The following is a 16,632-nucleotide window of genomic DNA, read 5'->3' on the forward strand; positions in this document are numbered from 1 at the left end:
GGCACATCTAAGTCTGCTAAAATAGAACCGCGGGGTAGTGTAGGAAAATCTCTTCTAAATTATGGATCATATATGGTGAACGTTAGAAGCCATGTGTATCTAAGTTGAAAAATCAAAACATGTCTTGTATTTGGGCGACCCCGGTAAGTCTGGATGCCACCGTGCCTTGTGTGAACACAGGATGCTGAGGTGTAGGGGTCAACAGGCTTTTTCTGGACGTCTTGCGCTTCTCCCTTGTGGTAAAGTGGGGCAGCAGTAGGAGAGCACAGCTGTTAGGCCCCTAATATTTATCAGCTGTTTTACATGTGGGATTCCATTTAATGCAATCTTGGAGGTAAAATTATTTTATTGAAGATGAAGATAGAGGCTTAGAGAAGTTAAGAAGATTATTCAAGGTCACGTCATTTTTTTTTTTTTTTTTTTGAGAGAGTTTTGCTCTTCTTACCCAGGCTGGAGTGCAATGGTGCAATCTCAGCTCACCACAACCTCTGCTTCCCAGGTTCAAGTGATTCTCCTGCCTCAGCCTCCCGAGTAGCTGGGATGACAGGCATGCGCCACCACACCAGGCTGATTTTGTATTTTTAGCAGGGACGGAGTTTTTCCATGTTGGTTAGGATGGTCTTGAACTCCCAACCTCGGGTGATCCGCCTGACTCAGCCTCCCAAAGTGCTGGGATTACAGGTGTGAGTCACCACGCCTGGCCAAGGCCATGTAATCTATTAAATGGAAAGATGAAGTACTTGATGAACTTAGAAGTTTGACTTCAAGGCCCTTGATCTTCCCATAACACGTGGTTCCTTCCCTGGTTGGTCGGAGTGACTGAAGGACTCAAGGAAGCTGTGTTTTGTGGAAAGAGGACCTGAGGGGTGTATGGTCTTTCCAGGCTTGGAATCTGCCATAGCTTGGCCATATAGAGAGAAGCCCCTCATTTAAGACTTACTCTTTGGGGGAAAAAAAAAGAAGGCCGCCCACATGAGACAGGCAGAGGCGACTTTCTCAGAGCTGCTGTGGTAAGGGAGTCGGCACCGTCACTTGCGTGTGGCAGAGACTGACATGCAAGTGAGTGGCAGATGAGGAGTGGGGAAGCTTCAAGATGGAAAAGAACGGCTCCCAGTGGCGGCTGTTGTGGGGGCTGGACGTGGCTGTGCAGAAGCGGGGTGTCCTATGTGATTGGTTAGGGGCGTATTTGGCTTTCTCTGAATGATCCTACCTGGGAAACAGGGGCCAAAATTAGGGTGGCTGTTAGTTTTGAGTCAAGTCCTGGCCACGTGGGACATAGTTGTGGTTTAGTTTCTGGGTTGTGGAGAGAGAGCAGTCTGGCTTCCTGTCTGATGTGCTAGCCTGGCTGGCCTCCTGGCTGTTGACTGTAGATAGGGGATTGGTTTCCTGGGTGGGCAGCTGCAGGTTGTGGTCTGAGTTCTGTCTTTATACATATGATCAGGCATGGTCTGTTTGTATATTCAGTCCCTCATTTTTCTTGTCATTAAAAATATCAAATGACGGATTGGATACATTGGGAACTTTTTAGATGTCTGTGTCCCCTGGAGGAAGTTTTCACGTTCACATTTAATCAGAATGAATATAAACAATTGGGCCATTTATCTTGAAGATTTAAAACAGGAAATCTTCAACAATAATACCTCGGCGCCACTGCCTCTCTGTCCATCGTTAGGGAATGTGTTTTTATCCACCGCCGGCTCATCGTCCACCAGTTTGTGGTTGACCCAGTTCTCTATACGTCTTGTCTTGTGTGCATCTCATTGTTTGCTAGTGTTAGCTTTCCCCCTCGTCAGTGTAGTTTATTTGTGTAGCCTCTGTTGGTAGGAAGTTATTTGTGGAGTTTGTGAATGGAAGGGACCTTGGAGGTCTGCTAGGTCAGCCCAGTGATTTTAGAGATAAATGGAAATAGAGGGAAATGTTCCAGCTTTTTTGGTGGCAAAACCAGGAATAGAAAGTAATGTTCTTTGTGCCACAATGTCATTGAAAGACAGCTCAATGTGGGCCTAAAATGCAGAGTAAGTAACTTCCATTTATCTCTGCTTCTGACTCTTGTTATCAGACATTTTAAATTGACTTTAATGTGTTAGCAGAAATATGAAAAATCCTGACTTGCTTACATATAAGGTACTTCTTCGCCTACTCAGTTGGTTGTTTTTTCAACAGGATTGAAAAGACCTTGCTATAAACTGAATGTTTATGTCTCCCCCAGATTCTTGTACTGGAGCCCTAACTGCCAGTGTGATGGTATTAGGGGATAGGACCTTTGGGAGGTGATTAGGGTTAGATGAGGTCATGAGCGTGGGCCCTGGTCTGACAGGATTAGTGTCCTTAGAAGAAGAGAAACCAGGCCAGGTGTGGTGGCTCACACCTGTAATCCCAGCACTTTGGGAGGCCAAGGTGGGCAGATCACGAGGTCAGGAGATTGAGACCATCCTGAAACCCTGTTTCTACTAAAAATACAAAAATTAGTTTGGTGTGGTGGCACGTGCCTGTAATCCCAGCTACTCGGGAGGCTGAGGCAGGAGAGTTGCTTGAACCAGGGAGTCAGAGGTTGCAGTGAGCTGAGATTGTGCCACTGCACTCCAGCCTGGTGACAGAGCGAGACTCTGTCTCAAAAAAGAAAAGAAGAGGAGAAAGCAGAGAGCTCCCACTGCCCTGGTGTGAGGAAACAAGAAGAAAGGTGGCTGTCTGCAAGCCAGGAAGAGGTCCCTGTCCCAGAACTGAGTTGGCCGACACCTTGATCTTGGACAAATAAACTAATGTTTAAACCACGCAGCCTATGGTGTTTTTTATGGTATTTGCCTATGGTATTATGGCCATCTGATTTGACTGATGCAGAGATGGTTCCAGAATAATGTAGTCTGTATTTAAGTTGGTGATGCCATGAAAATAAATGTGGTAGTTCATTCCTTTATATAAAGATAGCGCTGTGAGCCCAGGGCCTTTGCTCATGTCTTAGTTGAGTCTTGTCTTCTTATAATAGCTTCCTAATTTCTCTTTTCCCCCTCTAATTTATATTATATATCTGGATTAAATCATATATGGTATGATTTTATACTTTATGTCTATACAAACTTTTAGTGATTTAATTTCATTTTATTTGATTTTTGAGACATGCCCTTGCTCTGTTGCTCAGGCTGGAATGCAGGTGCCATCACAACTCACTGTAACCCTAAATTCCTGGGGTCAAGTGATCCTCCCGCCTCAGCCTCCTGAGTAGCTGGGACTACAGGTTTGCTATCCTGCCTAGCTAATTTTTAAATTTTTTGTAAGGACAGAGTCTTGCTGTGTTGTTCAGAGTGGTTTCAAACTCCTGGCCTCAAGCAGTCCTCTCGCCTCAGCCTCTCAAAGCACTGGATTACAGGCATGAGCCGCCGCACCCGGCCCAGTGACTTTTTTGTTGTTATGATCGAGGACGGGTTCCCTGGCTTGGCATTCAAGGCTCATGATCTGGGCGTGATATGCAAGTTTGGGTTTCAGTGTTTCCATTCCCACCATCAGCCTTGCACTCCAGCTTGTTGCCTAAGCCCTGTTCTGAAGCCCAGCCTGAAAACTGCACTTAGAATTTATACCTTCTCATCTCTTCATCTTCTTCACCTGTGTTCTTATCTCCATCTGGGACATCTTCTTCACACTTCTGCCTCTTTAAATCTTCTCCCTCCTTCAAGACTTGAAATACTTCCTTTACATGATCCTCGCTCTGACATCCAAGCTAGAATTAATCTTGCTTCCTTTGAACTCTGATAGTGCTTAATGTTTTTCATCCTTTATACAGCAGTCCTGTGTGTTAGATATTATTATTCCCCCAGTTTTTCATAGTTACTTTGAAAATATTTACTGTAGTCATATAGTTTGAATATGTAATATGAGCGGCATTCAAAAGGTCCTGGAGAGTGAAAGGAAGTCCTACTCCCATCACCGCCCTGTGACCACTGTTGCCAGTTTTTGTTTGTTTGTTTGTTTTTCCAAGACAGAGTCTTGCTCTGTCACCAGGCTGGCATGATCTCAGCTCGCTGCAACCTCCACCTCCCGGGTTCAAGCGATTCTCCTGCCTCAACCTCCTGAGTAGCTGGGACTACAGGCGTGCACCACCACACCCAGATAATTTTTGTATTTTTAGTAGAGACGGGGTTTCATCATGTTGGTCAGGATGGTCTGGATATCTTGGCTTCATGATCCACCTGCCTCAGCCTCTCAGTGCTGCGATTACACGCGTGAGCCACTGTGCCCAGCGTATGTGTCTTCTTTTTAAAAACATAGATGTTGGCATAAGATAAACACTGTTCTCCACCAGTTCCCCACTGGTAAGTATTTAGGTTGTTCCCAGCCATTTGGATTAATCAATGCTGAGTTGTACATAATTCTTGCATATTTACGTGAATATGTTCATAGAATGCTTTGCTAGAAATGGAATTGTGGGATCCAGGGTTCTGCGCATTTTAAATGTTGATGGGTGTTGCTGGATTCCCTTCCGTTAGGGCCATACCGTTATCTCACTGTCAACGTATAAGGGTGCCTATTTCTATTTCCTTGCCAACAGTTTCTTCTGAGCTGTTTTGTTTAACATCACACACACACACAAATAGCCCCCTTGTTCCAAAAACATGGACATTTTACATTTCTAATTGAAGTGTGCACACACTGATGGAAGCTCTGTGTTGCAGTGATGTGTGCTGCTAGGATTGTGGCTCTGTTTCGAATTTGCTAGCCAGGCTACGACTTTCCAGTCAGGTATTTTTTGCTTTGTTCATGTTGTTGCTGCTGTTAGGCCGGGGTAACCTGTGTGAATTTCCCTCCACTGCCCAGCCAGATTTCCTTTCCGGTGGACGGGCTTAGTGTCTCATCCGGCAGCCCTGTTTCCGGGTGATCTGGACCGAGTGTCTCATCCGGCAGCCCTGTGTCCGGGAGACCTGGGCTGAGTGTCTCATCCAGCAGCCCTGTTTCCGGGTGATCTGGGCCGAGAGTCTCATCCGGCAGCCCTGTTTCCGGGTGATCTGGGCCGAGTGTCTCATCCGGCAGCCCTGTGTCCTGGTGACCTGGGCCGAGTGTCTCATCCAGCAGCCCTGTTTCCGGGTGATCTGGGCCCCATGTCTCATCCGGCAGCCCTGCTTCCGGGGATCTGGGCCGAGTGTCTCATCCGGCAGCCTTGTTTCCTAGTGATCTGGGCTGAGTGTCTCATCCGGCAGCCCTGTTTCCTAGTGATCTGGGCCGAGTGTCTCATCCGGCAGCCCTGTTTCCTGGTGATCTGGGCCGAGTGTCTCATCTGGCAGCCATGTTTCCTGGTGATCTGGGCCGAGTGTCTCATCTGGCAGCCGTGTTTCCTGGTGATCTGGGCCGAGTGTCTCATCTGGCAGCCCTGTTGCCTGGTGATCTGGGCCGAGCGGCTCCATGAGAAGTTGCACCCATCTTCTCCAGTAGTGCATCTTTTCACAGCAAGCAAAACATTTTCACCACGTTTCTAGCGGAACAGGCACTAGCTCTTTTCTGGGCATCAGGAGACCTGGCTTTGTTCTGGTTCAAGCAACAGCTGGTGAGTTACCACAGACAAGTCGCATCTGGCCCCTGGTCCTTTGCTTTATAAGTAGAATCACAGTCCGAGTGGGCATCACTGCCCTGGTCTCTGCGGTGCTGAGTGTTGTGGGGATGATGGCTAAGTGTCAGGGTGCATTTCCACCACTAGGAGGCTACAGGCCACCCGAAGACACAGGAGGAAAGCTAACAGCCCCGGGCAGGTACACAGAACCACAGGAGTTTGGAAGGGTGGTTCCAAGCTCCTTGGTGTGATTGATGTGATCACAATAGACATTTTATCTCTAAGTCTTGGGCCATTGGACCAAGAGAAGAGAGAGCTGGTGTTGAGTTGTAGTGAGAGGTGTGTGGTTCGTGTGCCTGCTGAGCCTGGCTTGGACTCCATTCCATTGAGTCCCATTCCATTTTACCTTCTGTTTCCACTTTTTTCATGCTCCTGCTTGTTTCTCCAGAAAAAATTGCAATAAATTCCTTTCAAAAACTTTACAAAAGCCATAGATGCTTATTGAAAATAGTTCAAATGATATGGAAGACAGAAAGAAAGTGTTTTTCTGTTGTGTGTTTGGATGAATGTGTCTTTGGGGTAGTCACTATTAACACTGGGTGTATTTCCTTCCAGAACTTTTCCAGTGTACCTACAAATGTATATGTACACTTTGTAAAAAACAAAATAGGACCTGATAAACATTGAGTCCCCCCCACTCCCACTCCGCAGTCTACGTGGACATCCTTTCATGGTGATACAATGAGACCTGATCGACTCCTTTTGTTCGCTGGAGTGCTAGGTAATAATAGCTACAGATAACTCACCTTCAGTGGACGTTTGCCGTGTGACAGGGTCTGTGTTCCAGGCAGGCTACATAAGTGGGTCTTAAGGCTTTTTACAACAATGCTATGGGTGAACACAGTAATTGTTAACATTTTGCAAATGATAGAATTGCAGTAGAGAGAAGCAAAGCTGCTTGCTTAAACTCATGGCACGATTCCCGAGAGAGAGAGAGAACACTTTTAAAACAGTTGTTGTTGTAGTCAGGTGATTTACGATCATTTCAAGAAATAGTGCATTCAGTGAATACATTTCAGGGTCTGGTACAGCCTGAAATTGCACTGGACTAGAGGTAAACGGAGCGGTCCATTGGCCCTGGGCCCGTAGTGAAAGGAGGGAAGTCCCGGGGAGAGGGGGCATGGAGAGGAGGTGTCTGAACAAGCCTTGCAACATCCATTTCTGCTGAGTCTGGTCCGAGGTCTGGTTCTTGACATACATACTTTTCAGAGATACTTGGTTTTGATTTTTGTCATGGCTCACCTGAGCAGCCATGGTTTCAAACTGCCTGGAGATGTGGTCTGGCAGGCCAGTGCTGTGCCCACCCTTCCCGCTCCTGCAGGAGGGGAGTCATCCTGGACTAGAGGGCTTCGCCTGGAATCCGCTATCTCATAAGTGGTTTTGATGCTGGTTTCGCTAGGTCTGGAAATTTCCCATTTGGAGGGAAAACTGGTACTTGTTTTTGGGTTTTGCTGAGGAGCCACAGGGTTTAGAGCAGGGGCTGGAAGTTTGTTGAGACACCGGTGAGTGCACTCAAACATCTTCCATGAAACGTGGAAATAAAGACAGTGTTCCAGAGAGGTCCCTGGCTTTGGGATATAAATATTTCTGTAACAGAATGGCACTGGATGTCTGCTGTATTTTTTTCTCTGCTATTTTGGCAAGTTGTATTTGGGTGTGTGTCTCCTGTACAGAAGGTATGACATCAGTTTTTGCCACCAAGTATTTACAGCCGTTGGTGCCTCCTATGTGGGTCACTTTTGTGCCGTGGTTTCTTTAGGGAAATTGCTACCCAAAGCACATTGCCCATTTCAAGGTGCTCCTGGTTTCTGAACACCTGTGGCAGTGCCTTCCATGTGGCTGAAGCCAGCCGAGAAAGTACCCCTCCCCAGGAGGTGGGGACTGGTGATTACCTGAGTCAGGAGGCCGGGGATGAGCCCTGGACTAGAACTTGTTACTGACTGCTTTTCCTTCCCCTCCTCTCCCTCCTACTTTTACACCACCCCCACTTTTAAAAAATTTCTTATTAAAAATGAAGCAATTATTTTGGTTTCCTTTATTCGCTATTCCTTGCTAATCGTATGTAGAGTGAGCCTGGGAAAGTGGAAAGGAAGGTTGTACTTGGCTTCAGATGATCCTAGCAGTCCCGCATTGAGGGGCTTCCGCCAGGCGGCATTGTCAAGTGGCGTTGTGGAGGTTCTCCTTTCAGTCCTCAGCGTTAACCAGCAGAGGCAGGTGGTACTTATTCCTGGTTAATATTGGGGAAGTTGAGCTCAAAGTGGCTAAGGGAACTTCCCAAAGTCACATAGGAAGTAGCAGAGTAGAACCAAACACAGATTGTCTCTGAATCAGACAGGTCATCCAATTCCAAAATGGGCTGTTCATTTTTGGAGGTCAAAAAGCTGAACAGACACAGATATTTCTTTCTTCTTCTTCTTCTTCTTCTTCTTCTTCTTCTTCTTCTTCTTCTTCTTCTTCTTCTTCTTCTTCTTCTTTCTTCTTTCTTCTTTCTTCTTTCTTCTTTCTTCTTTCTTCTTTCTTCTTTCTTCTTTCTTCTTTCTTCTTTCTTCTTTCTTCTTTCTTCTTCTTTCTTCTTCTTCTTCTTCTTTCTTCTTCCTTCTTCCTTCTTCTTCCTTCTTCTTTCTTCTTCTTTCTTCTTTCTTCTTCTTCTTCTTTCTTCTTTCTTCTTTCTTCTTCTTCTTCTTCCCTTTTTTTTTTTTTTTTTTTTTTTTTTGAGCTAGGGTTTTGCTATGCTGCCTAGCCTGGTCTAGACTCAAGCTGTCCTCCTACCTTAGCGTTCTGAGTGCTAGGCTTACAAGTTTGTGTGACCATACCCAACCGAACAGACATTTCTTGAAAGAAGACATACAAATGGCCAAAAAATATGTGAAAAAAATGCTCAGTATCACTTATAATCAGAGAAATGCAAATCAAAACTGCAGTGAGGTATCATGTCACCTGTTAGGGTGGGTATTATCAAAAAGACAAAAAATAACAAGTGCTGGCGAGGATATGGAGACAAGGGAGCTCTTACACACTGTAGGGGAGTGTAAGCTAGAGCAGCTGGCTGGGCGTGGGGTGCACGCTGATATCCCAGCACTTTGGTAGGCCGAGGCAGGCAGATCACCTGATGTCAGGAGTTTGAAACCAGCCTGGCCAACATGGTGAAACCCCGTCTCTACTAAAAACACAAAAATTATCTGGGTGCAATGGATCACACCTGTAATCTCAGCACTGTTGGGTGGCTGAGGTGGGTGGATCACTTGAGGCCAGGAGTTCAAGACCAGCCTGGTCAATGTTGTGAAACCCCACCTCTACTAAAAAATACAAAAATTTGGCGGGTGCAGTGGCGGACGCCCATAATCCCAGCTACTCGGGAGGCTGAGGCATGAGAACCACTGGAACCCGGGGGGCGGATGCTACAGTGAGCAAGCCGAGATCGCACCACTGCACTCCAGCCTGGGTAACAAAGCGACACTTTGTCTCAAAAAAAAAAAAAAAAAAAAAAAAGAATATATAGTTCCAGATAATTGGAGGAAGGTCATTGAACGTTACCAACACGAAGAAATGATAAATGTTTGAGATGGTGGATATGCTAATTACGCTGATCACATACATTACATGTATTATAACATCACTATGTGTACTCCATACATATGTACAGGACACAATTACATGTCAATTAAAAAAGAAAAAGCTGAACTTAGATTGGAATGGCTATGAAGTAGCTAGCTTTTTCATATTTTTGATATAGACCCTAGGCATTTATTTTAAGTAAACTACCCTTGGCTTCAGGAAATGTAGAGTATTTGAATTTTAGCCTTGCATTTTATAATACAGAGAAGTAAAACTGTAGGCTTGCTTTGGATACAGTCACAGGGGTTTGCAGTGATGACTTTTTTATGTAATAAGGGGGAAATGTACCTTAATTAATAGGCATACATGCTCATTTTTCTCCCTCGTACACATTTTTAGTTGTTGTCCAGACATTGTGATACTTATGTAAACAGTATGTGATATCTTAGATAGGAATCAGAATTTTAAGGTAAGAATACTTAGACTTATATATTTTCAGACTTTCAAACTGGACATTTTACATGTCCATTATATAACAGTAATAAATTTTCAAAAAGACAATACCTGTCTTTAACATGGGCGATGCTCTAGCTTTTTTTTTTTTTTTTTTTTTTTTTTTTTTTTTTTTTTTTTTTTGAGACAGGGTCTCACTGTCTCCCAGGCTGGAGTGTAGTGGTGTGATCATGGCTCACTGCAGCCTCAGCCTCACGGGTTTGAGAGATCCTCCCACCTGAGCCTCCCAAGTAGCTGGGACCTCAGGTGTACAACACCATGCCCAGCTAATGTTTAAAATTTTTTGCAGAGACAGGGCCTCCCTCTGTTGCTCAGGCTGGTCTGGAATTCCTGGGTTCAAGTGATTCTCCTGCTTCATCCTCCCAAAGTGCTGTGATTACAGGCATGTGCCACTGCCTGGCCCCATATAAGTGGGATGATGACTTGAGCCTAGGAGTTCCACACCAGCCTGGGTAACATGGTACAAGACCCTGTCTCTACAAAAACTAAAAAAATTAACTGGGCATGGTGGCACCTGCCTATGGTCCCAGCTACTCCAGGAGGCTGAGGCAGGAGGATAACTTGAGCCCAGGAGTCGAGGTTGCAGTGAGCTCTGATCTTGTCATTGCATTCCAGACTGGGTGACAGAGTGAAACCTTGTCTCTTAAAAAAAATTACTGGCTACCTGATTATTCATAGGAAAAAAACCTGAACTCTGATCTAAACCTTATACCTCGTACAAAAATTAACTCAAAATGGATCACGGACCAAAATGTAAAATGCAAAATAAACATGAAAAGAGGAGCTAGAGACTGGGAGAAACTATTTGCAAACCACATGTCTGATAAAGGACTCATATTTATAATTTATAAAGAACGATCAAAATTCAGCAGTGAAACCAAACCATCTACTTTGAAAATGAATAAAAGACCAGAAGAGACATTTCAGATAACATATAAGCACATGAAAAGATGTTCAACGTCATTAGCCATCAGAAAAATGCACACTAAAGCCAAGTCACTATACAAGTGTCAGAATGGCTAAAATAAAAAGTAGTAACAAGACCAATGCTGGTGAGGATGCGGGGAAACGGGATCACTTACACTTGGCTGGTGGGAATGGAAGATGGTACAGCCATTCTGAAAAACAGTTTGACAGTTTCTTAAAAAATAAACGTGCAATTGCCGTAGGATGCAGCACTCACATTCATGGGCGGTTATCCCAGAGAAATGAAGACTTATGTTCACACAAAAGCCTCTATGTATCTGTTCATAGCAGCATTATTTATAAAGGCTAAAAACTGGAAACAGCCCAGAGACTGCTCAGCAGGTGAATGGTTAAACAAACTGGTGCACCGAGGCCCCAGATACCACTCTGCAGTAGTTAGTGACATCCTTGTTCATCAGTCTTTCAAACTAGAAACCACCATCATGCTTAATCTCCTTTTTTCCATCCTGGGTCTGAGTGGACTTCATTTTGCATTTCTTTCCAATGCATTTTCCCTCCGTCCTTTCTGGTTGCGCCTCATGCCTCATTTGGACTGTTGTAAGAGCCACCGAATTGTTTCTCTGCCTCATCATGGAATCCTTTCTACACTTCATTCCCTGCATTGCCATTGGAACAATCTTTCCAAAACATGAACAAACTAACTTAAAAGAAATATCCCAGGTAGCCTTCCAAATAAGTACAAGCTTTCTGTTAGAAGTTTGACTTCTTGTGTATTGGGAACCCCAGGACTCTAGAGAGACGGATTTGCTGTCTGCATTTTAAGATCAGGCAGAAATCCCTGGAGGGGCCCATGTGGAACAGTGGCACAAATACTGGTTCTAGAATCAGAAGCCCTCATATCCTGGTTCTAATTCTAGCTGGATGTTCTTGGGAAAGTTTTGGTTTCATAACCTCAGAAACTCCATTTCTTAAGAAATGGAGATGAGGAAGCATACTCAAGGGATCACACAAGGCTGCTGGGAGGAGCGGATGAGGGGCATGGTGAAAATGCTGTGTAATCCGTGAAGCACGTCGTATGTGTGAGAAGTGGAGCTGTGTGGATAACGGTTCTGGAATAATTGTATGAAAACAATGGAAAGTACATTCGTAGTTCTGCCTGATGATACCACTGAGAGCCTGTGTTGTACATGCCTGCAACATGGGCGAGGCCCGGGTCAGTACAGCTCACAGTTTGGTTCTCATAGAGTTTGAAAGGCCCGAGAGGACCCTTCCCCACTCCAGCTGTAGGAAGGAGGCCGCTGTCTCCTGCCTATATTTGGTGTGATTTTCTCTGGCTCCTTGGGGACAGGAATGCAGGGAGTGGGGGAAGAAAGCCGGCCTGACTGCTCGCTAGTCAGCCTTTCCCCAGGGAGGAGGAGCGGAGGGGTCATTTCCTGGTAACTTGCCAAGTTTTTCTTAACCTATCTGCTCTTAGAAATGACCAGCATGACAAGTAAAAGACCCGTTAGAGACAGATGGGCTGTGTGTCCCGTGCGTTTATGGCTTTGTGGCCTCAGAGCTGGCAGGACTCCATAGCTTTCTGGGGAATACTGGGTCAGCCAAGGGGCTGAAAATAGTGAGAGGAAGACAATCCACCCTGGCTGCTCTGGTCTGGGAGTGATCACTGAGGAGAGCGGCATGGAGGGCCCAGCCGTGGAGTCCCCTCTCAAGCACGCCCTCACCGCAGTGGGAATGCTGGTCTCAACCTCCCTAGGCCTCCGTGATTTTCGTCTGTCACATACTCACCTCCAGCAGGGATGTCTATGGTGATGAGATGAGGGAGCATCATAGCACATGTGGCACATAGTAGGCTTGCGGTGAGTGGACACTGGCGTCAGTGGAACAGGAGACTGGGCGCTGCATGTGGACGCACTCACGGGCTCGTGGCATGGGTGGACAGAGGAGAGAGGGACGCTCTGCAGTTCTGTTGGTTTGTCACCCCCGCTGTTATGAGCAGAATCCGTGAGTGTATTTTGTTGCCCCAGTCAACTTGGTAGGCTGATTGCTCAATTTTCTGCTTCCACTTTTGATTTCTTAAGAATGGGAAAAGCGGGGGCCGGGCGCGGGGGCTCAAGCCTGTAATCCCAGCACTTTGGGAGGCCGAGACGGGTGGATCACGAGGTCAGGAGATCGAGACCATCCTGGCTAACACGGTAAAACCCCGTCTCTACTAAAAAATACAAAAAACTAGCCGGGCGAGGTGGTGGGCGCCTGTAGTCCCAGGTACTCAGGAGGCTGAGGCTGGAGAATGGCATGAACCCAGGAGGCGGAGCTTGCAGTGAGCTGAGATCTGGCCACTGCACTCCAGCCTGGGTGACAGAGCGAGACTCCGTCTCAAAAAAAGAAAAGGGAAAAGGAATACTTCAGTTACTTTTCTGGTTGATGGCATACATTCCTTGATATCACCTTAATGCTTTTTAATTTCTATGTATTTTGGATGCTGGAGGTTGCCTAACATCTGTGTTTTTATGCCTCACCCTCTCGCGTAACTGTTGGCCACACCAAGACCAGAGAGAAGTGACCAGACTGATTGGTAGCAGGGCTAGGACTGGAATTCCCCAGCCTTTTGATGTCCAGCAGGCTCTGTTTTCTGTATTGCACTGCTCTTCTCTATTTTGACCCCTGTTAGGACAGTGGATGTGAAGTGTAGCTGGGCGCTTTTGGGGGTGTGCTAGGAGTGTGGCAGATACCTCAGACTGGCATTTTCCCCTGGTTCTGAATTCTCATCGCTCAGAGTCAGTCCCTAGGCTACTGACTGGGAAGATACAGGAAGTTGTTTTGTATGACAAACTATACCAGGGCATTTTTTTCACCTGGCAATTTATTTGGTTTGGACTGGAATAAATCTCTGATATTGGTTTCTTTGCCAATATTATTAGGGAGTGGAGCCTGACTTGTTAACTTAGCCCGATTCGTAGTGCTTAGAATCTCAGCGAGTGTGTGTTGAACTGAGCGGAAGTGTGAGAGCGTCTTGGACAGTGGTTTGCAAACCTAGCTGCATCTGGGGGGCTGTGGAAAAAGCATGCGTTGCTTACTCCCAACCAGTTGAAATAGAATCTGCAGGAATGGAGCCTGGGCAGCTATAGTGCTGTTAAAATCCCCCAGGTGGTTCTGATATACCGTAAAGGTTGAGATCCACTGATCCACAGTGAATTGGAGTCCTGGATCGTAGACATGCCTTATGCTTTCAGCAGCTTAAAATGGCTCTTGTGCTTTAGAACTGTGAAAAAAAGTGTTATGCAAACCAATGTGGCAATAGCCTAAATGCCACATCCTGTTACTACCTGCCATGAAGTATATTTACCAGTTATTCACTCTGTTGTGACCTCTACCCATTCCACCTTTTCTTCATGGAACAATAATTTGACAGTTGGTTATGCAGAACCAGAGTAAGTCTCGTTTGATTGGCAGGAAATGATTTTGGGTATGAAGTGCTCGTTAGGCATTTATTAAACTCTTGTTTGTACCACCGCTGTGCTGGACAGTTTATAAATATTACTTCTTTAAGCAAGGCCTACGGAGTCAGGCTGCCTGGGTTTTGCTAACTAGCTATGTCATTTGGGGCAAGTTTTTAAGCTTATGTAAACTTGACTTTCATCTGTGAAATGGGATGACAAGGGGTCATTATCATCTCACAGGATTGTGCAAATGTGTGTGTAAAGTGCTTAGTTTGGTGCCTAACACATAGAAACTATCAGTGAAGTTATTATTACACCGTCATCATCATATTTAAATGTAAATATTAAGAGCTAATAAATTTGTAAAAGGTAGTATACCCTTACCTCTTGAACCAAAGACTAGTTTTAAGTGATTGAGTTAATTTATCACTTAAATATTGGCCTCTTGAATACCTTGAATTTCAATTGAACGTAGCCAGAAGATTTCATAATTGGACCGTTGCCTCTGGAAGTTGGAACTTTGTTTGTTTGGTTTCACTTCCTACACTAAGCATGTGGCTGTGCGCACCTTTGTGGTGACTTGTGGTACTGGGGAATCAAAGCTTCATTAGCTTCTTTGGAGGAGATGATCTTACGCTGTACGAAGCACTCAGACTTCGTTAACTGTGTACCATCCAGACAAGACCAGGTGCTTCCCATGGCAGCCTGTCCTTTTCTTAGCTCTCTCATCAATCTAGCCTGTTCCTTCTATTCCTCTTTTCACTAGAACTTCTCTTTAAACAAGGAATTTTGTTTTGTCACTGCTAGGTCCCCAGCAATTAGTAATGCCTAGCACACACTAGGTGCCTCCTGAATGTTAATAGGTGATAATCTAGCAGAACACAAGATAAATCTGCAGGTTGAGATTTAAGCTGTGTGGTATGAACGCTGCATTGGCAAACTTATTAAATCAATTTTGTTAATACAAGTTTAAAATGTCTTAGTAACTGACTTAGTTCAGTAATCATTTACTGAGTGTCTTCTAGGCCAGACATTGGGGACAGAGAGGTAATAATATATGATCCCTGCCTCATGCGCAGGAAGTCTAGTGTGATGTACAGACACGCGCCAACGGCTGCCATAGAATATGGTGAGTATTAAGATAAAGGGGCACCCTGTGTGCCCTTGAAGCATAGGGCAGGGCTTGTGTTCTGGGAACATGCGCTCCATGTGAAAACACAATTTAAATTAATTTTTTTTTTTTTTTTTGAGACAGAGTCTTGCTCTGTCGTCCAGGCTGGAGTACAGTGGTGTGATCTTGGCTCACTGCAACATGCTCCCCCCAGGTTCAAGCGATTCTCGTGTCTCAGCCTCCCGAGTAGCTGGGATTACAGGTGTGAGCCACCAGGCCCGGCTAATTTTTGCATTTTTAGTAGAGATGGAGTTTCACCATGCTGGCTGGGCTGGTCTTGAACTCCTGACATCAGGTGATCCTCCCGCCTTGGCCTTCCAAATTCTGGGATTATGGGCATGTATGAATTCATCCTTTTAAATATCTGTGGGTAGCACTTAACTTTCAATGGGTACTAATTAAACTATTCAATGGCTTTAGTATGGATTGAATGGCTTTGCTCGGGCCTCATTTTTAATTTCCTTCATTAGAGGGGGAAAAAAAAATGCAGGCTGAATATGCCTCATCCAAACTGCTTGGAACCAGAAGTGTCTCAGATTTTTTTACATTTTTGGATTTTTGAATATTTGTATTATACTTGCTAGTTGAGCATCCTGAATTCAAAAATCCAGAGTCTGAGCTGCTCCAATGAACATTTCGTTGAGCATCACGTCGGCACTCAAAAAGTTGTGGATTTCGGAGTTTCTGGTTAGGGAGACTCATCCTTTGTGGGTGCTGGACTGCTGCAGGAGTCCTGGACCAGAGGTTAGGTGACTAGGCTTTGGTTTTCGCTTTGTTACTAAACAGGCTGTTTTCTTCCATAATCTTGGCTTTAGATCCCCCCGGTTATGAAAGAAGGGGATGGGCCATCTGATGTTTAAGGCCTCTGTTAGTTCTGACTTGGAGACACCTGGCTTTAGTTCATCTTCCTTAGGAGTGGACAAAGAACATGGGAATTTTGAAATTGTTAGTCAACATTTACGGGGTCGTTGCAGCCTGGTTTTGGGTAAAGGTCATCTTTAGTGAGCCCAGGGAGAAGCACTGCTTTAACTGTCAGCTGAGAGGGGTAAGCGGTCCTATTAATTTTCCTCTGTGTTAGTGAAAGCATTGTTAAGGGTCACAGCGTTAGTGGAGCTGGCTGGAAAGAGGAGGGGAACTCACTGTTACAGATTATATTGAATGTCTTTTCAGTCACTAAATGCTTTTTATGATAAGTTTTTCAGGATTTCAGTGTTGTATGATTTCTCTGTGTTAAGCACAGGAAATTTAACATCAGCAAAAAAGAATGCTCTTTTTTTTTTGAGATGGAATTTCGCTCTTGTCGCCCAGGCTGGAGCGCAGTGGCGTGATCTCAGCTCACTGCAACCTCGGCCTCCTGAGTTCAAGCGATTCTCCTGCCTCAGCCTCCCGAGTGGCCGGGATTACAGGTGTCCATCAGCATGCCTGGCTAATTTTTG

The sequence above is a fragment of the Macaca fascicularis genome, chromosome 11, assembly GCF_037993035.2.
Source record: "Macaca fascicularis isolate 582-1 chromosome 11, T2T-MFA8v1.1".
Classification (NCBI taxonomy): Eukaryota; Metazoa; Chordata; class Mammalia; order Primates; family Cercopithecidae; genus Macaca; species Macaca fascicularis.